At 43.7% G+C, this 24,527-nt stretch overlaps 1 long non-coding RNA gene across 7 annotated transcripts in view; it reads left to right on the top strand.

Moving 5' to 3' along the window:
- LOC307181310 overlaps positions 1-24,527 on the top strand; it is an 843,792-nt gene that overhangs the window by 328,453 nt on the left and 490,812 nt on the right. For all 7 annotated transcript variants that reach the window (XR_013826402.1, XR_013826403.1, XR_013826404.1 and 4 more), the window contains one exon: positions 649-726. This is a non-coding gene — a long non-coding RNA (uncharacterized lncRNA). The remainder of the gene's footprint in view (positions 1-648; positions 727-24,527) is intronic.

Here is a 24,527-nt window from a genome sequence, read left to right as displayed (position 1 = left end):
GGGCCAAACAGGAGGTTAAAGGGACTGACTCTCCAAGTCGGGAGAGTGTTAGTAAAGCGTCTGGAATGTTGCACCCGAGTACCAGGGTACGAAAACTGGGACATATTTGAACACGTCTCCCGATCTCATGGTTGATCATACTCTAGGTTCCACATGCATGTTTTAGCTGAAGGAAGAATACCTAAAACCTGGGTAGTTGAAACCCGTGGAATGGGTACCATGCAATATGACTTCAAAGGGTCTTCATTGGCTCACCGAACCTCTCCAATCCTATCACTGCTGTGTTTATGCCCCTGTACACATGCTTGATTCTCTTTCGGAGACATAGCAATCCATAGGTTTTAAGATACTTACTAGTCAGGTACATTCTTAGGCGTTTAATATGGAGTGTTGAGTCCATTTCGTTGAGCAAGGAGTAGCTCTTGTCTATTCCATATTTGGCTTAAGGAACTTTATCTGTGCTCATTTCAATCTCTGGTTTTATGCAGCACCCCAACTGACCTTTCCCCTTAAGCAAGCATAAGTTGGTTTTCTAAATTTGAGACCCTGTTCTGTTCTGTAATTCAGTTCCTGTGTAGCCAAGTTTCCATTCCGTGTATTACTGATATCTTATGATGTTTCTTTTTCTGTGTGACTTATTTCAGTTAGAATCATCATACCTGAATCGACTCATTGTGCTGCTAAGGGCCTGATGACAAAGATTTCATTGCTGAGTGATATTGCTTTGTAAGTAAATACCACAACTTCTTTATCCATTTTTCACTTTCTGCGATGTTGAACTTGTACTGTAAACGAGGTTCTTGTAAACAGAGCCGTTCCAAACTTTGGGGTGGCTGTGTCTTTTTCATTTTAATTTCCCTAAGCTATAGGACCATAAGTGGAAGTGCCTGAGGTTCTGTTGCTTTGTTTTTTAGATGTTTCAGGAAACACCATACAATTCTCCCGAGTGGTTGTTGGCAATTTACATCCCGCCCATCAGCATAACAAGGCTCCCAGTTCTCCATGGCCTGTCCTGCCTTTCTGGATTTTACACTTTTTTCAGATGGCCCTTTTGACCGGGGGGAAGTGAGACTTCATTGTCGTGCAGATTTCCTTTGCAAGCTTGCTTGGTTGGCCAAAAAGGGCGTATGCGTTTTTTCTTGAATATATTCAGGAAAAAACTCATACACCCTTTTTGGCCAAGTGCATCATTGTGGACGTTCTGCCTCTTTTCCTATGCTTTCAATGCAATTCCAGTCTACCTCCTGAAATCGGTTTCCTGCAATTCTGCCCCGCTTTCAAGTCCTCTTGGCAGCCTTACTTCAGTCTATTTTTGGACGATAGCTGTCATTTATAACTCTGCAGGTTTGTGAATTACAGTGCCCCTGAGCTCCTTTCTTCAACTCGCTTTCTTGTGACCTGGCCGCAACACCGCAGGATGGCTTCAGGCCCTAATCTGGTTCCGGCACGGCACGCTGAGCCTTTGGTTAATTCCTCTTCCTGGTGGGAAATGAGAGTTAAATTTGCCCGTCCAGACACCTCCAGCTAGTCTCTCATTGGTTCTCGCTATTCCTGTTCATCTTCCAAGAAATTGCAAACTGGGCCAAACAGGAGGTTAAAGGCGCTGACTCTCCAAGTGGGGAGAGTGTTAGTAAAGCGTCTGGAATGTTGCACCCGAGTACCAGGGGAGGAAAACTGAGAAATATTTGAACACGTCTCCCGTTCACATGGTTGATCATACTTGGTTTCCACATGCATCTTTTAGCTGAAGGAAGAATACCTTAAACCTGGGTATTTGAAACCCGTGGAATGGGTACCATGCAATATGACTTCAAAGGGTCTTCATTTGCTCACCGAACCTCTCCAATCCTATCACTGCTGCGTTTATGCCCCTGTACACATGCTTGATTCTCTTTCGGAGACATAGCAATCCATAGGTTTTAAGATACTTACTAGTCAGGTACATTCTTAGGCGTTTAATATGCGGTGTTGAGTCCATTTCGTTGAGGAAGGAGTAGCTCTTGTCTATTCCATATTTGGCTTAAGGAACTTTATCTGTGCTCATTTCAATCTCTGGTTTTATGCAGCACCCCAACTCACCTTTACCCTTAAGCAAGCATAAGTTGGTTTTCTAAATTTGAGACCCTGTTCTATTCTGTAATTCAGTTCCTGTGTAGCCAAGTTTACATTCCGTGTATTACTGATATCTTATGATGTTTCTTTTTCTGTGTGACTTATTTCAGTTAGAATCATCATACCTGAATCGACTCATTGTGCTGCTAAGGGCCTGATGACACAGATTTCATTGCTGAGTGATATTGCTTTGTAAGTAAATACCACAACTTCTTTATCCATTTTTCACTTTCTGCGATGTTGAACTTGTACTGTAAACGAGGTTCTTGTAAACAGAGCCGTTCGAAACTTTGGGGTGGCTGTGTCTTTTTGATTTTAAATTCCCTAAGCTATAGGACCATAAGTGGAAGTGCCCTAGGCTCTGTTGCTTTGTTTTTTAGATGTTTCAGGAAACACCATACACTTCTCCCGAGTGTTTGTTGGCAATTTACATCCCGCCCTTCAGCATAACAAGGCTCCCAGTTCTCCATGGCCTGTCCTGCCTTTCTGGATTTTACACTTTTTTCAGATGGCCCTTTTGACCAGGGGGAAGTGAGACTTCATTGTAGTGCAGATTTCCTTTGCAAGCTTGCTTGGTTGGCCAAAAAGGGCGTATGCGTTTTTTCCTGAATATATTCAGGAAAAAACGCATACGCCCTTTTTGGCCAAGTGCATCATTGTGGACGTTCTGCCTCTTTTCCTATGCTTTCAATGCAATTCCAGTCTACCTCCTGAAATCGGTTTCCTGCAATTCTGTCCCGCTTTCAAGTCCTCTTGGCAGCCTTACTTCAGTCTATTTTTGGACGATAGCTGTCATTTATAACTCTGCAGGTTTGTGAATTACAGTGCCCCTGAGCTCCTTTCTTCAACTCGCTTTCTTGTGAGCTGGCTGCAACACCGCAGGATGGCTTCAGGCCCTAATCTGGTTCCGGCACGGCACGCTGAGCCTTTGGTTAATTCCTCTTCCTGGTGGGAAATGAGAGTTAAATTTGCCCATCCAGACACCTCCAGCTAGTCTCTCATTGGTTCTCGCTATTCCTGTTCATCTTCCACAGAAATTGCAAACTGGGCCAAACAGGAGGTTAAAGGGACTGACTCTCCAAGTGGGGAGAGTGTTAGTAAAGCGTCTGGAATGTTGCACCCGAGTACCAGGGTACGAAAACTGAGACATATATGAACACGTCTCCCGATCACATGGTTGATCATACTCTAGGTTCCACATGCATGTTTTAGCTGAAGGAAGAATACCTTAAACCTGGGTAGGTGAAACCCGTGGAATGGGTACCATGCAATATGACTTCAAAGGGTCTTCATTTGCTCACCGAACCTCTCCAATCCTATCACTGCTGCGTTTATGCCCCTGTACACACGCTTGATTCTCTTTTGGAGACATAGCAATCCATAGGTTTTAAGATACTTACTAGTCAGGTACATTCTTAGGCGTTTAATATGGGGTGTTGAGTCCATTTTGTTGAGCAAGGAGTAGCTCTTGTCTATTCCATATTTGGCTTAAGGAACTTTATCTGTGCTCATTTCAATCTCTGGTTTTATGCAGCACCCCAACTCACCTTTCCCCTTAAGCAAGCATAAGTTGGTTTTCTAAATTTGAGACCCTGTTCTGTTTTGGAATGCAGTTCCTGTGTAGCCAAGTTTACATTCCGTGTATTAGTGATATCTTATGATGTTTCTTTTTCTGTGTGACTTATTTCAGTTAGAATCATCGTACCTGAATCCACTCATTATGCTGCTACGGGCCTGATGACATAGATTTCATTGCTGAGTGATACTGCATTGTACGTAAGTACCACAAGTTCTTTATCCATTTTTCACTTTCTGTGATATTGAACTTGTACAGTAAACGAGGATCTTGTAAACGGAGGCGTCCCAAACTTTGGGGTGGCTGTGTCTTTTTGATTTTAAATTCCCTAAGCTATAGGACCATAAGTGGAAGTGCCCTAGGTTCTGTTGCTTTGTTTTTTAGATGTTTCAGGAAACACCATACTCTTCTCCTGAGTGTCTGTTGGCAATTTACATCCCGCCCATCAGCATAACAAGGCTCCCAGTTCTCAATGGCCTGTTGCCTTTCTGGATTTTACACTTTTTTCAGATGGCCCTTTTGACCGGGGGGAAGTGAGACTTCATTGTAGTGCAGATTTCCTTTGCAAGCTTGCTTGGTTGGCCAAAAAGTGCGTATGCGTTTTTTCCTGAATATATTCAGGAAAAAACGCATACGCCCTTTTTGGCCAAGTGCATCATTGTGGACGTTCTGCCTCTTTTCCTATGCTTTCAATGCAATTCCAGTCTACCTCCTGAAATCGGTTTCCTGCAATTCTGCCCCGCTTTCAAGTCCTCTTGGCAGCCTTACTTCAGTCTATTTTTGGACGATAGCTGTCATTTATAACTCTGCAGGTTTGTGAATTACAGTGCCCCTGAGCTCCTTTCTTCAACTCGCTTTCTTGTGACCTGGCCGCAACACCGCAGGATGGCTTCAGGCCCTAATCTGGTTCCGGCACGGCACGCTGAGCCTTTGCTTATTTCCTCTTCCTGGTGGGAAATGAGAGTTAAATTTGCCCGTCCAGACACCTCCAGCTAGTCTCTCATTGGTTTTCGCTATTCCTGTTCATCTTCCGCAGAAATTGCAAACTGGGCCAAACAGGAGGTTAAAGGCGCTGACTCTCCAAGTGCGGAGAGTGTTAGTAAAGCGTCTGGAATGTTGCACCCGAGTACCAGGGGAGGAAAACTGAGACATATTTGAACACGTCTCCCGTTCACATGGTTGATCATACTTGGGTTCCACATGCATGTTTTAGCTGAAGGAAGAATACCTTAAACCTGGGTAGTTGAAACCTGTGGAATGGGTACCATGCAATATGACTTCAAAGGGTATTCATTTGCTCACTGAACCTCTCCAATCCTATCACAGCTGCGTTTATGCCCCTGTACACATGCTTGATTCTCTTTCGGAGACATAGCAATCCATAGGTTTTAAGATACTTACTAGTCAGGTACATTCTTAGGCGTTTAATATGCGGTGTTGAGTCCATTTCGTTGAGCAAGGAGTAGCTCTTGTCTATTCCATATTTGGCTTAAGGAACTTTATCTGTGCTCATTTCAATCTCTGGTTTTATGCAGCACCCCAACTCACCTTTACCCTTAAGCAAGCATAAGTTGGTTTTCTAAATTTGAGACCCTGTTCTGTTCTGTAATTCAGTTCCTGTGTAGCCAAGTTTCCATTCCGTGTATTACTGATATCTTATGATGTTTCTTTTTCTGTGTGACTTATTTCAGTTAGAATCATCATACCTGAATCCACTCATTGTGCTGCTAAGGGCCTGATGACACAGATTTCATTGCTGAGTGATATTGCTTTGTAAGAAAATACCACAACTTTTTAATCCATTTTTCACTTTTTGCGATGTTGAACTTGTACTGTAAACGAGGTTCTTGTAAACAGAGCCCTTCAAAACTTTGGGGTGGCTGTGTCTTTTTGATTTTAAATTCCCTAAGCTATAGGACCATAAGTGGAAGTGCCCTAGGCTCTGTTGCTTTGTTTTTTAGATGTTTCAGGAAACACCATACACTTCTCCCGAGTGGTTGTTGGCAATTTACATCCCGCCCATCAGCATAACAAGGCTCCCAGTTCTCCATGGCCTGTCCTGCCTTTCTGGATTTTACACTTTTTTCAGATGGCCCTTTTGACCGGGGGGAAGTGAGACTTCATTGTAGTGCAGATTTCCTTTGCAAGCTTGCTTGGTTGGCCAAAAAGGGCGTATGCGTTTTTTCCTGAATATATTCAGGAAAAAACGCATACGCCCTTTTTGGCCAAGTGCATCATTGTGGACGTTCGGCCTCTTTTCCTATGCTTTCAATGCAATTCCAGTCTACCTCCTGAAATCGGTTTCCTGCAATTCTGCCCTGCTTTCAAGTCCTCTTGGCAGCCTTACTTCAGTCTATTTTTGGACGATAGCTGTCATTTATAACTCTGCAGGTTTGTGAATTACAGTGCCCCTGAGCTCCTTTCTTCAACTCGTTTTCTTGTGAGCTGGCCGCAACACTGCAGGATGGCTTCAGGCCCTAATCTGGTTCCGGCACGGCACACTGAGCCTTTGGTTATTTCCTCTTCCTGTTGGGAAATGAGAGTTAAATTTGCCCGTCCAGACACCTCCAGCTAGCCTCTCATTGGTTCTCGCTATTCCTGTTCATCTTCCGCAGAAATTGCAAACTGGGCCAAACAGGAGGTTAAAGGCGCTGACTCTCCAAGTGGGGAGAGTGTTAGTAAAGCGTCTGGAATGTTGCACCCGAGTACCAGGGGAGGAAAACTGAGACATATTTGAACACGTCTGCCGTTCACATGGTTGATCATACTTGGGTTCCACATGCATGTTTTAGCTGAAGGAAGAATACCTTAAACCTGGAGAGTTGAAACCCGTGGAATGGGTACCATGCAATATGACTTCAAAGGGTCTTCATTTGCTCACCAAACCTCTCCAACCCTATCACTGCTGCGGTTATGCCCCTGTACACACGCTTGATTCTCTTTCGGAGACATAGCAATCCATAGGTTTTAAGATACTTACTAGTCAGGTACATTCTTAGGCGTTTAATATGGGGTGTTGAGTCCATTTCATTGATCAAGGAGTAGCTCTTGTCTATTCCATATTTGGCTTAAGGTACTTTATTTGTGCTCATTTCAATCTCTGGTTTTATGCAGCACCCCAACTCACCTTTACCCTTAAGCAAGCATAAGTTGGTTTTCTAAATTTGAGACCCTGTTCAGTTTTGGAATGCAGTTCCTGTGTAGCCAAGGTTACATTCCGTGTATTAGTGATATCTTATGATGTTTCTTTTTCTGTGTGACTTATTTCAGTTAGAATCATCGTACCTGAATCCACTCATTATGCTGCTACGGGCCTGATGACATAGATTTCATTGCTGAGTGATATTGCTTTGTAAGTGAATACCACAACTTCTTTATCCATTTTTCACTTTCTGCGATGTTGAACTTGTACTGTAAACGAGGTTCTTGTAAACAGAGCCGTTCCAAACTTTGGGGTGGCTGTGTCTTTTTGATTTTAATTTCCCTAAGCTATAGGACCATAAGTGGAAGTGCCCTAGGTTCTGTTGCTTTGTTTTTTAGATGTTTCAGGAAACACCATACACTTCTACCGAGTGGTTGTTGGCAATTTACATCCCGCCGATCAGCATAACAAGGCTCCCAGTTCTCCATGGCCTGTCCTGACTTTCTGGATTTTACACTTTTTTCAGATGGCCCTTTTGACCAGGGGGAAGTGAGACTTCATTGTAGTGCAGATTTCCTTTGCAAGCTTGCTTGGTTGGCCAAAAAGTGCGTATGCGTTTTTTCCTGAATATATTCAGGAAAAAACGCATATGCCCTTTTTGGCCAAGTGCATCATTGTGGACCTTAGGCCTCTTTTCCTATGCTTTCAATGCAATTCCAGTCTACCTCCTGAAATCAGTTTCCTGCAATTGTGCCCTGCTTTCAAGTCCTCTTGGCAGCCTTACTTCAGTCTATTTTTGGACGATAGTTGTCATTTATAACTCTGCAGGTTTGTGAATTACAGTGCCCCTGAGCTCCTTTCTTCAACTCGCTTTCTTGTGAGCTGGCCGCAACACCGCAGGATGGCTTCAGGCCCTAATCTGGTTCCGGCACGGCACCCTGAGCCTTTGGTTAATTCCTCTTCCTGGTGGGAAATGAGAGTTAAATTTGCCCGTACAGACACCTCCAGCTAGTCTCTCATTGGTTCTCGCTATTCCTGTTCATCTTCCGCAGAAATTGCAAACTGGGCCAAACAGGAGGTTAAAGGGACTGACTCTCCAAGTTGGGGGAGTGTTAGTAAAGCGTCTGGAATATTGCACCCGAGTACCAGGGTACGAAAACTGAGACATATTTGAACACGTCTCCCGATCACATGGTTGATCATATTCTAGGTTCCACATGCATGTTTTAGCTGAAGGAAGAATACCTTAAACCTGGGTAGTTGAAACCCGTGTAATGGGTACCATGCAATATGACTTCAAAGGGTCTTCATTTGCTCACCGAACCTCTCCAATCCTATCACTGCTGCGTTTATGCCCCTGTACACACGCTTGATTCTCTTTTGGAGACATAGCAATCCATAGGTTTTAAGATACTTACTAGTCAGGTACATTCTTAGGCGTTTAATATGGGGTGTTGAGTCCATTTCATTGAGCAAGGAGTAGCTCTTGTCTATTCCATATTTGGCTTAAGGAACTTTATCTGTGCTCATTTCAATCTCTGGTTTTATGCAGCACCCCAACTCACCTTTCCCCTTAAGCAAGCATAAGTTGGTTTTCTAAATTTGAGACCCTGTTCTGTTTTGGAATGCAGTTCCTGTGTAGCCAAGTTTACATTCCGTGTATTAGTGATATCTTATGATGTTTCTTTTTCTGTGTGACTTATTTCAGTTAGAATCATCGTACCTGAATCCACTCATTATGCTGCTACGGGCCTGATGACATAGATTTCATTGCTGAGTGATACTGCATTGTACGTAAGTACCACAAGTTCTTTATCCATTTTTCACTTTCTGTGATATTGAACTTGTACGGTAAACGAGGTTCTTGTAAACGGAGGCGTCCCAAACTTTGGGGTGGCTGTGTCTTTATGATTTTAATTTCCCTAAGCTATAGGACCATAAATGGAAGTGCCCTAGGCTCTGTTGCTTTGTTTTTTAGATGTTTCAGGAAACACCATACACTTCTCCCGAGTGTCTGTTGGCAATTTACATCCCGCCCATCAGCATAACAAGGCTCCCAGTTCTCAATGGCCTGTTGCCTTTCTGGATTTTACACTTTTTTCAGATGGCCCTTTTGACCGGGGGGAAGTGAGACTTCATTGTAGTGCAGATTTCATTTGCAAGCTTGCTTGGTTGGCCAAAAAGGGCGTATGCGTTTTTTCATGAATATATTCAGGAAAAAACGCATACGCCCTTTTTGGCCAAGTGCATCATTGTGGACGTTCTGCCTCTTTTCCTATGCTTTCAATGCAATTCCAGTCTACCTCCTGAAATCGGTTTCCTGCAATTCTGCCCCGCTTTCAAGTCCTCTTGGCAGCCTTACTTCAGTCTCTTTTTGGACGATAGCTGTCATTTATAACTCTGCAGGTTTGTGAATTACAGTGCCCCTGAGCTCCTTTCTTCAACTCGCTTTCTTTTGAGCTGGCCGCAACACCGCAGGATGCCTTCAGGCCCTAATCTGGTTCCGGCACGGCACGCTGAGCCTTTGGTTAATTCCTCTTCCTGGTGGGAAATGAGAGTTAAATTTGCCCGTCCAGACACCTCCAGCTAGCCTCTCATTGGTTCTCGCTATTCCTCTTCATCTTCCGCAGAAATTGCAAACTGGGCCAAACAGGAGGTTAAAGGGACTGACTCTCCAAGTCGGGAGAGTGTTAGTAAAGCGTCTGGAATGTTGCACCCGAGTACCAGGGTACGAAAACTGGGACATATTTGAACACGTCTCCCGATCTCATGGTTGATCATACTCTAGGTTCCACATGCATGTTTTAGCTGAAGGAAGAATACCTAAAACCTGGGTAGTTGAAACCCGTGGAATGGGTACCATGCAATATGACTTCAAAGGGTCTTCATTTGCTCACCGAACCTCTCCAATCCTATCACTGCTGTGTTTATGCCCCTGTACACATGCTTGATTCTCTTTCGGAGACATAGCAATCCATAGGTTTTAAGATACTTACTAGTCAGGTACATTCTTAGGCGTTTAATATGGGGTGTTGAGTCCATTTCGTTGAGCAAGGAGTAGCTCTTGTCTATTCCATATTTGGCTTAAGGAACTTTATCTGTGCTCATTTCAATCTCTGGTTTTATGCAGCACCCCAACTGACCTTTCCCCTTAAGCAAGCATAAGTTGGTTTTCTAAATTTGAGACCCTGTTCTGTTCTGTAATTCAGTTCCTGTGTAGCCAAGTTTCCATTCCGTGTATTACTGATATCTTATGATGTTTCTTTTTCTGTGTGACTTATTTCAGTTAGAATCATCATACCTGAATCGACTCATTGTGCTGCTAAGGGCCTGATGACACAGATTTCATTGCTGAGTGATATTGCTTTGTAAGTAAATACCACAACTTCTTTATCCATTTTTCACTTTCTGCGATGTTGAACTTGTACTGTAAACGAGGTTCTTGTAAACAGAGCCGTTCCAAACTTTGGGGTGGCTGTGTCTTTTTCATTTTAATTTCCCTAAGCTATAGGACCATAAGTGGAAGTGCCTGAGGTTCTGTTGCTTTGTTTTTTAGATGTTTCAGGAAACACCATACAATTCTCCCGAGTGGTTGTTGGCAATTTACATCCCGCCCATCAGCATAACAAGGCTCCCAGTTCTCCATGGCCTGTCCTGCCTTTCTGGATTTTACACTTTTTTCAGATGGCCCTTTTGACCGGGGGGAAGTGAGACTTCATTGTCGTGCAGATTTCCTTTGCAAGCTTGCTTGGTTGGCCAAAAAGGGCGTATGCGTTTTTTCTTGAATATATTCAGGAAAAAACTCATACACCCTTTTTGGCCAAGTGCATCATTGTGGACGTTCTGCCTCTTTTCCTATGCTTTCAATGCAATTCCAGTCTACCTCCTGAAATCGGTTTCCTGCAATTCTGCCCCGCTTTCAAGTCCTCTTGGCAGCCTTACTTCAGTCTATTTTTGGACGATAGCTGTCATTTATAACTCTGCAGGTTTGTGAATTACAGTGCCCCTGAGCTCCTTTCTTCAACTCGCTTTCTTGTGACCTGGCCGCAACACCGCAGGATGGCTTCAGGCCCTAATCTGGTTCCGGCACGGCACGCTGAGCCTTTGGTTAATTCCTCTTCCTGGTGGGAAATGAGAGTTAAATTTGCCCGTCCAGACACCTCCAGCTAGTCTCTCATTGGTTCTCGCTATTCCTGTTCATCTTCCAAGAAATTGCAAACTGGGCCAAACAGGAGGTTAAAGGCGCTGACTCTCCAAGTGGGGAGAGTGTTAGTAAAGCGTCTGGAATGTTGCACCCGAGTACCAGGGGAGGAAAACTGAGAAATATTTGAACACGTCTCCCGTTCACATGGTTGATCATACTTGGTTTCCACATGCATCTTTTAGCTGAAGGAAGAATACCTTAAACCTGGGTATTTGAAACCCGTGGAATGGGTACCATGCAATATGACTTCAAAGGGTCTTCATTTGCTCACCGAACCTCTCCAATCCTATCACTGCTGCGTTTATGCCCCTGTACACATGCTTGATTCTCTTTCGGAGACATAGCAATCCATAGGTTTTAAGATACTTACTAGTCAGGTACATTCTTAGGCGTTTAATATGCGGTGTTGAGTCCATTTCGTTGAGGAAGGAGTAGCTCTTGTCTATTCCATATTTGGCTTAAGGAACTTTATCTGTGCTCATTTCAATCTCTGGTTTTATGCAGCACCCCAACTCACCTTTACCCTTAAGCAAGCATAAGTTGGTTTTCTAAATTTGAGACCCTGTTCTATTCTATAATTCAGTTCCTGTGTAGCCAAGTTTACATTCCGTGTATTACTGATATCTTATGATGTTTCTTTTTCTGTGTGACTTATTTCAGTTAGAATCATCATACCTGAATCGACTCATTGTGCTGCTAAGGGCCTGATGACACAGATTTCATTGCTGAGTGATATTGCTTTGTAAGTAAATACCACAACTTCTTTATCCATTTTTCACTTTCTGCGATGTTGAACTTGTACTGTAAACGAGGTTCTTGTAAACAGAGCCGTTCGAAACTTTGGGGTGGCTGTGTCTTTTTGATTTTAAATTCCCTAAGCTATAGGACCATAAGTGGAAGTGCCCTAGGCTCTGTTGCTTTGTTTTTTAGATGTTTCAGGAAACACCATACACTTCTCCCGAGTGTTTGTTGGCAATTTACATCCCGCCCTTCAGCATAACAAGGCTCCCAGTTCTCCATGGCCTGTCCTGCCTTTCTGGATTTTACACTTTTTTCAGATGGCCCTTTTGACCAGGGGGAAGTGAGACTTCATTGTAGTGCAGATTTCCTTTGCAAGCTTGCTTGGTTGGCCAAAAAGGGCGTATGTGTTTTTTCCTGAATATATTCAGGAAAAAACGCATACGCCCTTTTTGGCCAAGTGCATCATTGTGGACGTTCTGCCTCTTTTCCTATGCTTTCAATGCAATTCCAGTCTACCTCCTGAAATCGGTTTCCTGCAATTCTGTCCCGCTTTCAAGTCCTCTTGGCAGCCTTACTTCAGTCTATTTTTGGACGATAGCTGTCATTTATAACTCTGCAGGTTTGTGAATTACAGTGCCCCTGAGCTCCTTTCTTCAACTCGCTTTCTTGTGAGCTGGCTGCAACACCGCAGGATGGCTTCAGGCCCTAATCTGGTTCCGGCACGGCACGCTGAGCCTTTGGTTAATTCCTCTTCCTGGTGGGAAATGAGAGTTAAATTTGCCCATCCAGACACCTCCAGCTAGTCTCTCATTGGTTCTCGCTATTCCTGTTCATCTTCCACAGAAATTGCAAACTGGGCCAAACAGGAGGTTAAAGGGACTGACTCTCCAAGTGGGGAGAGTGTTAGTAAAGCGTCTGGAATGTTGCACCCGAGTACCAGGGTACGAAAACTGAGACATATATGAACACGTCTCCCGATCACATGGTTGATCATACTCTAGGTTCCACATGCATGTTTTAGCTGAAGGAAGAATACCTTAAACCTGGGTAGGTGAAACCCGTGGAATGGGTACCATGCAATATGACTTCAAAGGGTCTTCATTTGCTCACCGAACCTCTCCAATCCTATCACTGCTGCGTTTATGCCCCTGTACACACGCTTGATTCTCTTTTGGAGACATAGCAATCCATAGGTTTTAAGATACTTACTAGTCAGGTACATTCTTAGGCGTTTAATATGGGGTGTTGAGTCCATTTTGTTGAGCAAGGAGTAGCTCTTGTCTATTCCATATTTGGCTTAAGGAACTTTATCTGTGCTCATTTCAATCTCTGGTTTTATGCAGCACCCCAACTCACCTTTCCCCTTAAGCAAGCATAAGTTGGTTTTCTAAATTTGAGACCCTGTTCTGTTTTGGAATGCAGTTCCTGTGTAGCCAAGTTTACATTCCGTGTATTACTGATATCTTATGATGTTTCTTTTTCTGTGTGACTTATTTCAGTTAGAATCATCGTACCTGAATCCACTCATTATGCTGCTACGGGCCTGATGACATAGATTTCATTGCTGAGTGATACTGCATTGTACGTAAGTACCACAAGTTCTTTATCCATTTTTCACTTTCTGTGATGTTGAACTTGTACAGTAAACGAGGATCTTGTAAACGGAGGCGTCCCAAACTTTGGGGTGGCTGTGTCTTTTTGATTTTAAATTCCCTAAGCTATAGGACCATAAGTGGAAGTGCCCTAGGTTCTGTTGCTTTGTTTTTTAGATGTTTCAGGAAACACCATACTCTTCTCCTGAGTGTCTGTTGGCAATTTACATCCCGCCCATCAGCATAACAAGGCTCCCAGTTCTCAATGGCCTGTTGCCTTTCTGGATTTTACACTTTTTTCAGATGGCCCTTTTGACCGGGGGGAAGTGAGACTTCATTGTAGTGCAGATTTCCTTTGCAAGCTTGCTTGGTTGGCCAAAAAGGGCGTATGCGTTTTTTCCTGAATATATTCAGGAAAAAACGCATACGCCCTTTTTGGCCAAGTGCATCATTGTGGACGTTCTGCCTCTTTTCCTATGCTTTCAATGCAATTCCAGTCTACCTCCTGAAATCGGTTTCCTGCAATTCTGCCCCGCTTTCAAGTCCTCTTGGCAGCCTTACTTCAGTCTATTTTTGGACGATAGCTGTCATTTATAACTCTGCAGGTTTGTGAATTACAGTGCCCCTGAGCTCCTTTCTTCAACTCGCTTTCTTGTGACCTGGCCGCAACACCGCAGGATGGCTTCAGGCCCTAATCTGGTTCCGGCACGGCACGCTGAGCCTTTGGTTATTTCCTCTTCCTGGTGGGAAATGAGAGTTAAATTTGCCCGTCCAGACACCTCCAGCTAGTCTCTCATTGGTTTTCGCTATTCCTGTTCATCTTCCGCAGAAATTGCAAACTGGGCCAAACAGGAGGTTAAAGGCGCTGACTCTCCAAGTGCGGAGAGTGTTAGTAAAGCGTCTGGAATGTTGCACCCGAGTACCAGGGGAGGAAAACTGAGACATATTTGAACACGTCTCCCGTTCACATGGTTGATCATACTTGGGTTCCACATGCATGTTTTAGCTGAAGGAAGAATACCTTAAACCTGGGTAGTTGAAACCTGTGGAATGGGTACCATGCAATATGACTTCAAAGGGTCTTCATTTGCTCACTGAACCTCTCCAATCCTATCACAGCTGCGTTTATGCCCCTGTACACATGCTTGATTCTCTTTCGGAGACATAGCAATCCATAGGTTTTAAGATACTTACTAGTCAGGTACATTCTTAGGCGTTTAATATGCGGTGTTGAGTCCATTTCGTTGAGCAAGGAGTAGCTCTTGTCTATTCCATATTTGGCTTAAGGAACTTTATCTGTGCTCATTTCAATCTCTGGTTTTATGCAGCACCCCAACTCACCTTTACCCTTAAGCAAGCATAAGTTGGTTTTCTAAATTTGAGTCCCTGTTCTGTTCTGTAATTCAGTTCCTGTGTAGCCAAGTTTACATTCCGTGTATTACTGATATCTTATGATGTTTCTATTTCTGTGTGACTTATTTCAGTTAGAATCATCATACCTGAATCCACTCATTGTGCTGCTAAGGGCCTGATGACACAGATTTCATTGCTGAGTGATATTGCTTTGTAAGTAAATACCACAACTTCTTTATCCATTTTTCACTTTCTGCGATGTTGAACTTGTACTGTAAACGAGGTTCCTGTAAACAGAGGCGTCCCAAACTTTGGGGTGGCTGTGTCTTTTTGATTTTAATTTCCCTAAGCTATAGGACCATAAGTGGAAGTGCCCTAGGCTCTGTTGCTTTGTTTTTTAGATGTTTCAGGAAACACCATACACTTCTCCCCAGTGGTTGTTGGCAATTTACATCCCACCCATCACCATAACAAGGCTCCCAGTTCTCCATGGCCTGTCCTGCCTTTCTGGATTTTACACTTTTTTCAGATGGCCCTTTTGACCGGGGGGAAGTGAGACTTCATTGTAGTGCAGATTTCCTTTGCAAGCTTGCTTGGTTGGCCAAAAAGGGCGTATGCGTTTTTTCCTGAATATATTCAGGAAAAAACGCATACGCCCTTTTTGGCCAAGTGCATCATTGTGGACGTTCTGCCTCTTTTCCTATGCTTTCAATGCAATTCCAGTCTACCTCCTGAAATCGGTTTCCTGCAATTCTGCCCCGCTTTCAAGTCCTCTGGGCAGCCTTACTTCAGTCTATTTTTGGACGATAGCTGTCATTTATAACTCTGCAGGTTTGTGAATTACAGTGCCCCTGAGCTCCTTTCTTCAACTCGCTTTCTTGTGAGCTGGCCGCAACACCGCAGGATGGCTTCAGGCCCTAATCTGGTTCCGGCACGGCACGCTGAGCCTTTGGTTAATTCCTCTTCCTGGTGGGAAATGAGAGTTAAATTTGCCCGTCCAGACACCTCCAGCTAGTCTCTCATTGGTTCTCGCTATTCCTGTTCATCTTCCGCAGAAATTGCAAACTGGGCCAAACAGGAGGTTAAAGACACTGACTCTCCAAGTCGGGAGAGTGTTAGTAAAGCGTCTGGAATGTTGCACCCGAGTACCAGGGTACAAAAACTGAGACATATTTGAACACGTCTCCCGATCACATGGTTGATCATACTCTGGGTTCCACATGCATGTTTTAGCTGAAGGAAGAATACCTAAAACCTGGGTAGTTGAAACCCGTGGAATGGGTACCATGCAATATGACTTCAAAGGGTCTTCATTTGCTCACCGAACCTCTCCAATCCTATCACTGCTGCGTTTATGCCCCTGTACACATGCTTGATTCTCTTTCGGAGACATAGCAATCCATAGGTTTTAAGATACTTACTAGTCAGGTACATTCTTAGGCGTTTAATATGCGGTGTTGAGTCCATTTCGTTGAGCAAGGAGTAGCTCTTGTCTATTCCATATTTGACTTAAGGAACTTAATCTGTGCTCATTTCAATCTCTGGTTTTATGCAGCACCCCAACTCATCTTTACCCTTAAGCAAGCATAAGTTGGTTTTCTAAATTTGAGACCCTGTTCTGTTCTGTAATTCAGTTCCTGTGTAGCCAAGTTTCCATTCCATGTATTACTGATATCTTATGATGTTTCTTTTCCTGTGTGACTTACTTCAGTTAGAATCATCATACCTGAATCCACTCATTGTGCTGCTAAGGGCCTGATGACACAGATTTCATTGCTGAGTGATATTGCTTTGTAAGTAAATACCACAACTTCTTTATCCATTTTTCACTTTCTGCGATGTTGAACTTGTACTGTAAACGAGGTTGTTGTAAACAGAGGCGTCCCAAACTTTGGGGTGGCTGTGTCTTTTTGATTTTAATTTCCCTAAGCTATAGGACCATAAGTGGCAGTCCCCTAGGCTCTGTTGCTTTGTTTTTTAGATGTTTCAGGAAACACCATACACTTCTCCCGAGTGTCTGTTGGCAATTTACATCCCGCCCATCAGCATAACAAGGCTCCCAGTTCTCCATGGCCTGTCCTGCCTTTCTGGATTTTACACTTTTTTCAGATGGCCCTTTTGACCGGGGGGAAGTGAGACTTCATTGTAGTGCAGATTTCCTTTGCAAGCTTGCTTGGTTGGCCAAAAAGGGCGTATGCGTTTTTTCCTGATTATATTCAGGAAAAAACGCATATGCCCTTTTTGGCCAAGTGCATCATTGTGGACGTTCTGCCTCTTTTCCTATGCTTTCAATGCAATTCCAGTCTACCTCCTGAAATCGGTTTCCTGCAATTCTGCCCCACTTTCAAGTCCTCTTGGCAGCCTTACTTCAGTCTATTTTTGGACGATAGCTGTCATTTATAACTCTGCAGGTTTGTGAATTACAGTGCCCCTGAGCTCCTTTCTTCAGCTCGCTTTCTTGTGAGCTGGCTGCAACACTGCAGGATGGCTTCAGGCCCTAATCTGGTTCCGGCCCGGCATGCTGAGCCTTTGGTTAATTCCTCTTCCTGGTGGGAAATGAGAGTTAAATTTGCCCGTCCAGACACCTCCAGCTAGCCTCTCATTGGTTCTCGCTATTCCTGTTCATCTTCCGCAGAAATTGCAAACTGGGCCAAACAGGAGGTTAAAGGCGCTGACTCTCCAAGTGGGGAGAGTGTTAGTAAAGCGTCTGGAATGTTGCACCCGAGTACCAGGGGAGGAAAACTGAGACATATTTGAACACGTCTCCCGATCACATGGTTGATCATACTCTGGGTTCCACATGCATGTTTTAGCTGAAGGAAGAATACCTAAAACCTGGGTAGTTGAAAACCGTGGAATGGGTACCATGCAATATGACTTCAAAGGGTCTTCATTTGCTCACCGAACCTCTCCAATCCTATCACTGCTGCGTTTATGCCCCTGTACACATGCTTGATTCTCTTTCGGAGACATAGCAATCCATAGGTTTTAAGATACTTACTAGTCAGGTACATTCTTAGGCGTTTAATATGCGGTGTTGAGTCCATTTCGTTGAGCAAGGAGTAGCTCTTGTCTATTCCATATTTGGCTTAAGGAACTTTATCTGTGCTCATTTCAATCTCTGGTTTTATGCAGCAACCCAACTCACCTTTCCCCTTAAGCAAGCATAAGTTGGTTTTCTAAATTTGAGAACCTGTTCTGTTTTGGAATTCAGTTCCTGTGTAGCCAAGTTTACATTCCGTGTATTAGTGATATCTTATGATGTTTCTTTTTCTGTGTGACTTATTTCAGTTAGAATCATCGTACCTGAATCTACTCATTATGCTGCTACGGGCCTGATGACATAGATTTCATTGCTGAGTGATAGTGCATTGTACGTAAGTACCACAAGTTCTTTATCCATTTTTCACTTTCTGCGATGTTGAACTTGTACTGTAAACGAGGTTCTTGTAAACAGAGCCGTTCCAAACTTTGGGGTGGCTGTGTCTTTTTGATTTTAATTTCCCTAAGCTATAGGACCATAAGTGGAAGTGCCCTAGGCTCTGTTGCTTTGTTTTTTAGATGTTTCAGGAAACACCATACACTTCTCTCCAGTGGTTGTTGGCAATTTACATCCCGCCCATCAGCATAACAAGGCTCCCAGTTCTCCATGGCCTGTCCTGACTTTCTGGATTTTACACTTTTTTCAGATGGCCCTTTTGACCGGGGGGAAGTGAGACTTCATTGTAGTGCAGATTTCCTTTGCAAGCTTGCTTGGTTGGCCAAAAAGGGCGTATGCGTTTTTTCCTGAATATATTCAGGAAAAAACGCATACGCCCTTTTTGGCCAAGTGCATCATTGTGGACGTTCTGCCTCTTTTCCTATGCTTTCAATGCAATTCCAGTCTACCTCCTGAAATCGGTTTCCTGCAATTCTGCCCCGCTTTCAAGTCCTCTTGGCAGCCTTACTTCAGTCTATTTTTGGACGATAGCTGTCATTTATAACTCTGCAGGTTTGTGAATTACAGTGCCCCTGAGCTCCTTTCTTCAACTCGCTTTCTTGTGACCTGGCCGCAACACCGCAGGATGGCTTCAGGCCCTAATCTGGTTCCGGCCCGGCATGCTGAGCCTTTGGTTAATTCCTCTTCCTGGTGGGAAATGAGAGTTAAATTTGCCCGTCCAGACACCTCCAGCTAGCCTCTCATTGGTTCTCGCTATTCCTGTTCATCTTCCGCAGAAATTGCAAACTGGGCCAAACAGGAGGTTAAAGGGACTGACTCTCCAAGTGGGGAGAGTGTTAGTAAAGCGTCTGGAATGTTGCACCCGAGTACCAGGGGAGGAAAACTGAGACATATTTGAACACGTCTCCCGATCACATGGTTGATCATACTCTAGGTTCCACATGCATGTTTTAGCTGAAGGAAGAATACCTTAAACCTGGGTAGTTGAAACCCGTGGAATGGGTACCATGCAATATGACTTCAAAGGGTCTTCATTTGCTCACTGAACCTCTCCAATCCTATCACTGCTGCGTTTATGCCCCTGTACACATGCTTGATTCTCTTTCGGAGACATAGCAATCCATAGGTTTTAAGATACTTACTAGTCAGGTACATTCTTAGGCGTTTAATATGGGGTGTTGAGTCCATTTCGTTGAGCAAGGAGTAGCTCTTGTCTATTCCATATTTGGCTTAAGGAACTTTATCTGTGCTCATTTCAATCTCTGGTTTTATGCAGCACCCCAACTCACCTTTACCCTTAAGCAAGAATAAGTTGGTTTTCTAAATTTGAGACCCTGTTCTGTTCTGTAATTCAGTTCCTGTGTAGCCAAGTTTACATTCCGTGTATTACTGATATCTTATGATGTTTCTTTTTCTGTGTGACTTATTTCAGTTAGAATCATCATACCTGAATCCACTCACTGTGCTGCTAAGGGCCTGATGACACAGATTTCATTGCTGAGTGATATTGCTTTGTAAGTAAATACCACAACTTCTTTATCCATTTTTCACTTTCTGCGATGTTGAACTTGTACTGTAAACGAGGTTCTTGTAAACAGAGCCGTTCAAAACTTTGGGGTGGCTGTGTCTTTTTGATTTTAATTTCCCTAAGCTATAGGACCATAAGTGGAAGTGCCCTAGGCTCTGTTGCTTTGTTTTTTAGATGTTTCAGGAAACACCATACACTTCTCCCGAGTGTCTGTTGGCAATTTACATCCCGCCCATCAGCATAACAAGGCTCCCAGTTCTCAATGGCCTGTTGCCTTTCTGGATTTTACACTTTTTTCAGATGGCCCTTTTGACTGGGGGGAAGTGAGACTTCATTGTAGTGCAGATTTCCTTTGCAAGCTTGCTTGGTTGGCCAAAAAGGGCGTATGCGTTTTTTCCTGAATATATTCAGGAAAAAACGCATACGCCCTTTTTGGCCAAGTGCATCATTGTGGACGTTCTGCCTCTTTTCCTATGCTTTCAATGCAATTCCAGTCTACCTCCTGAAATCGGTTTCCTGCAATTCTGCCCCGCTTTCAAGTCCTCTTGGCAGCCTTACTTCAGTCTATTTTTGGACGATAGCTGTCATTTATAACTCTGCAGGTTTGTGAATTACAGTGCCCCTGAGCTCCTTTCTTCAACTCGCTTTCTTGTGACCTGGCCGCAACACCGCAGGATGGCTTCAGGCCCTAATCTGGTTCCGGTACGGCACGCAGAGCCTTTGGTTATTTCCTCTTCCTGGTGGGAAATGAGAGTTAAATTTGCCCGTCCAGACACCTCCAGCTAGCCTCTCATTGGTTCTCGCTATTCCTGTTCATCTTCCGCAGAAATTGCAAACTGGGCCAAACAGGAGGTTAAAGGCGCTGACTCTCCAAGTGGGGAGAGTGTTAGTAAAGCGTCTGGAATGTTGCACCCGAGTACCAGGGGAGGAAAACTGAGACATATTTGAACACGTCTCCTGATCACATGGTTGATCATACTCTGGGTTCCACATGCATGTTTTAGCTGAAGGAAGAATACCTAAAACCTGGGTAGTTGAAACCCGTGGAATGGGTACCATGCAATATGACTTCAAAGGGTCTTCATTTGCTCACCGAACCTCTCCAATCCTATCACTGCTGCGTTTATGCCCCTGTACACATCCTTGATTCTCTTTCGGAGAGATAGCAATCCATAGGTTTTAAGATACTTACTAGTCAGGTACATTCTTAGGCGTTTAATATGCGGTGTTGAGTCCATTTCGTTGAGCAAGGAGTAGCTCTTGTCTATTCCATATTTGGCTTAAGGAACTTTATCTGTGCTCATTTCAATCTCTGGTTTTATGCAGCAACCCAACTCACCTTTCCCCTTAAGCAAGCATAAGTTGGTTTTCTAAATTTGAGAACCTGTTCTGTTTTGGAATTCAGTTCCTGTGTAGCCAAGTTTACATTCCGTGTATTAGTGATATCTTATGATGTTTCTTTTTCTGTGTGACTTATTTCAGTTAGAATCATCGTACCTGAATCTACTCATTATGCTGCTACGGGCCTGATGACATAGATTTCATTGCTGAGTGATAGTGCATTGTACGTAAGTACCACAAGTTCTTTATCCATTTTTCACTTTCTGCAATGTTGAACTTGTACTGTAAATGAGGTTCTTGTAAACAGAGCCGTTCCAAACTTTGGGGTGGCTGTGTCTTTTTGATTTTAATTTCCCTAAGCTATAGGACCATAAGTGGAAGTGCCCTAGGCTCTGTTGCTTTGTTTTTTAGATGTTTCAGGAAACACCATACACTTCTTCCTAGTGTCTGTTGGCAATTTACATCCCGCCCATCAGCATAACAAGGCACCCAGTTCTCAATGGCCTGTTGCCTTTCTGGATTTTACACTTTTTTCAGATGGCCCATTTGACCAGGGGGAAGTGAGACTTCATTGTAGTGCAGATTTCCTTTGCAAGCTTGCTTGGTTGGCCAAAAAGGGCGTATGCGTTTTTTCCTGAATATATTCAGGAAAAAACGCATACGCCCTTTTTGGCCAAGTGCATCATTGTGGACGTTCTGCCTCTTTTCCTATGCTTTCAATGCAATTCCAGTCTACCTCCTGAAATCGGTTTCCTGCAATTCTGCCCCGCTTTCAAGTCCTCTTGGCAGCCTTACTTCAGTCTATTTTTGGACGATAGCTGTCATTTATAACTCTGCAGGTTTGTGAATTACAGTGCCCCTGAGCTCCTTTCTTCAACTCGCTTTCTTTTGAGCTGGCCGCAACACCACAGGATGGCTTCAGGCCCTAATCTGATTCTGGCATGGCACGCTGAGCCTTTGGTTAATTCCTCTTCCTGGTAGGAAATGAGAGTTAAATTTGCCCGTCCAGACACCTCCAGCTAGTCTCCGTTGGTTCTCGCTATTCCTGTTCATCTTCCGCAGAAATTGCAAACTGGGCCAAACAGGAGGTTAAAGGGACTGACTCTCCAAGTCGGGAGAGTGTTAGTAAAGCGTCTGGAATGTTGCACCCGAGTACCAGGGTACGAAAACTGAGACATATTTGAACACGTCTCCCGATCACATGGTTGATCATACTCTAGGTTCCACATGCATGTTTTAGCTGAAGGAAGAATACCTTAAACCTGGGTAGTTGAAACCCGTTGAATGGGTACCATGCAATATGATTTCAAAGGGTCTTCATTTGCTCACCGAACCTCTCCAATCCTATCACTGCTGCGTTTATGCCCCTGTACACATGCTTGATTCTCTTTTGGAGACATAGCAATCCATAGGTTTTAAGATACTTACAAGTCAGGTACATTCTTAGGCGTTTAATATGCAGTGTTGAGTCCATTTCGTTGAGCAAGGAGTAGCTCTTGTCTATTCCATATTTGGCTTAAGGAACTTTATCTGTGCTCATTTCAATCTCTGGTTTTATGCAGCACCCCAACTCACCTTTACCCTTAAGCAAGCATAAGTTGTTTTTCTAAATTTGAGTCCCTGTTCTGTTCTGTAATTCAGTTCCTGTGTAGCCAAGTTTACATTCCGTGTATTACTGATATCTTATGATGTTTCTTTTTCTGTGTGACTTACTTTAGTTAGAATCATCATACCTGAATCCACTCATTGTGCTGCTAAGGGCCTGATGACACAGATTTCATTGCTGAGTGATATTGCTTTGTAAGTAAATACCACAACTTCTTTATCCATTTTTCACTTTCTGCGATGTTGAACTTGTACTGTAAACGAGGTTCTTGTAAACAGAGCCATTCCAAACTTTGGGGTGGCTGTGTCTTTTTGATTTTAATTTCCCTAAGCTATAGGACCATAAGTGGAAGTGCCCTAGGTTCTGTTGCTTTGTTTTTTAGATGTTTCAGGAAACACCATACACTTCTCCCGAGTGGTTGTTGGCAATTTACATCCCGCCCATCAGCATAACAAGGCTCCCAGTTCTCCATGGCCTGTCCTGCCTTTCTGGATTTTACACTTTTTTCAGATGGCCCTTTTGACCGGGGGGAAGTGAGACTTCATTGTAGTGCAGATTTCCTTTGCAAGCTTGCTTGGTTGGCCAAAAAAGACGTATGCGTTTTTTCCTGAATATATTCAGGAAAAAACGCATACGCCCTTTTTGGCCAAGTGCATCATTGTGGACGTTCTGCCTCTTTTCCTATGCTTTCAATGTAATTCCAGTCTACCTCCTGCAATCGGTTTCCTGCAATTCTGCCCCGCTTTCAAGTCCTCTTGGCAGCCTTACTTCAGTATATTTTTGGACAATAGCTGTCATTTATCACTCTGCAGATTTGTGAATTACAGTGCCCCTGAGCTCCTTTCTTCAACTCGCTTTCTTTTGAGCTGGCCGCAACACCGCAGGATGGCTTCAGGCCCTAATCTGGTTCCGGTACGGCACGCTGAGCCTTTGGTTATTTCCTCTTCCTGGTAGGAAATGAGAGTTAAATTTGCCCGTCCAGACACCTCCAGCTAGCCTCTCATTGGTTCTCGCTATTCCTGTTCATCTTCCGCAGAAATTGCAAACTGGGCCAAACAGGAGGTTAAAGGCGCTGACTCTCCAAGTGGGGAGAGTGTTAGTAAAGCGTCTGGAATGTTGCACCCGAGTACCAGGGGAGGAAAACTGAGACATATTTGAACACGTCTCCCGTTCACATGGTTGATCATACTTGGGTTCCACATGCATGTTTTAGCTGAAGGAAGAATACCTTAAACCTGGAGAGTTGAGACCCGTGGAATGGGTACCATGCAATATGACTTCAAAGGGTCTTCATTTGCTCACCGAACCTCTCCAATCCTATCACTGCTGCGTTTATGCCCCTGTACACATGCTTGATTCTCTTTCGGAGACATAGCAATCCATAGGTTTTAAGATACTTACTAGTCAGGTACATTCTTAGGCGTTTAATATGCGGTGTTGAGTCCATTTCGTTGAGCAAGGAGTAGCTCTTGTCTATTCCATATTTGACTTAAGGAACTTTATCTGTGCTCATTTCAATCTCTGGTTTTATGCAGCACCCCAACTCACCTTTACCCTTAAGCAAGCATAAGTTGGTTTTCTAAATTTGAGACCCTGTTCTGTTCTGTAATTCAGTTCCTGTGTAGCCAAGTTTACATTCCGTGTATTACTGATAACTTATGATGTTTCATTTTCTGTGTGACTTATTTCAGTTAGAATCATCATACCTGCATCCACTCATTGTGATGCTAAGGGCCTGATGACACAGATTTCATTGCTGAGTGATATTGCTTTGTAAGTAAATACCACAACTTCTTTATCCATTTTTCACTTTCTGCGATGTTGAACTTGTACTGTAAACGAGGTTCTTGTAAACAGAGGCGTCCCAAACTTTGGGGTGGCTGTGTCTTTTTG

This window comes from Stenella coeruleoalba (genome assembly GCF_951394435.1).
Source record: "Stenella coeruleoalba genome assembly, contig: scaffold_91, whole genome shotgun sequence".
In the NCBI taxonomy this organism is placed as follows: Eukaryota; Metazoa; Chordata; class Mammalia; order Artiodactyla; family Delphinidae; genus Stenella; species Stenella coeruleoalba.
This window is presented reverse-complemented; position numbering and strand designations above follow the sequence as displayed.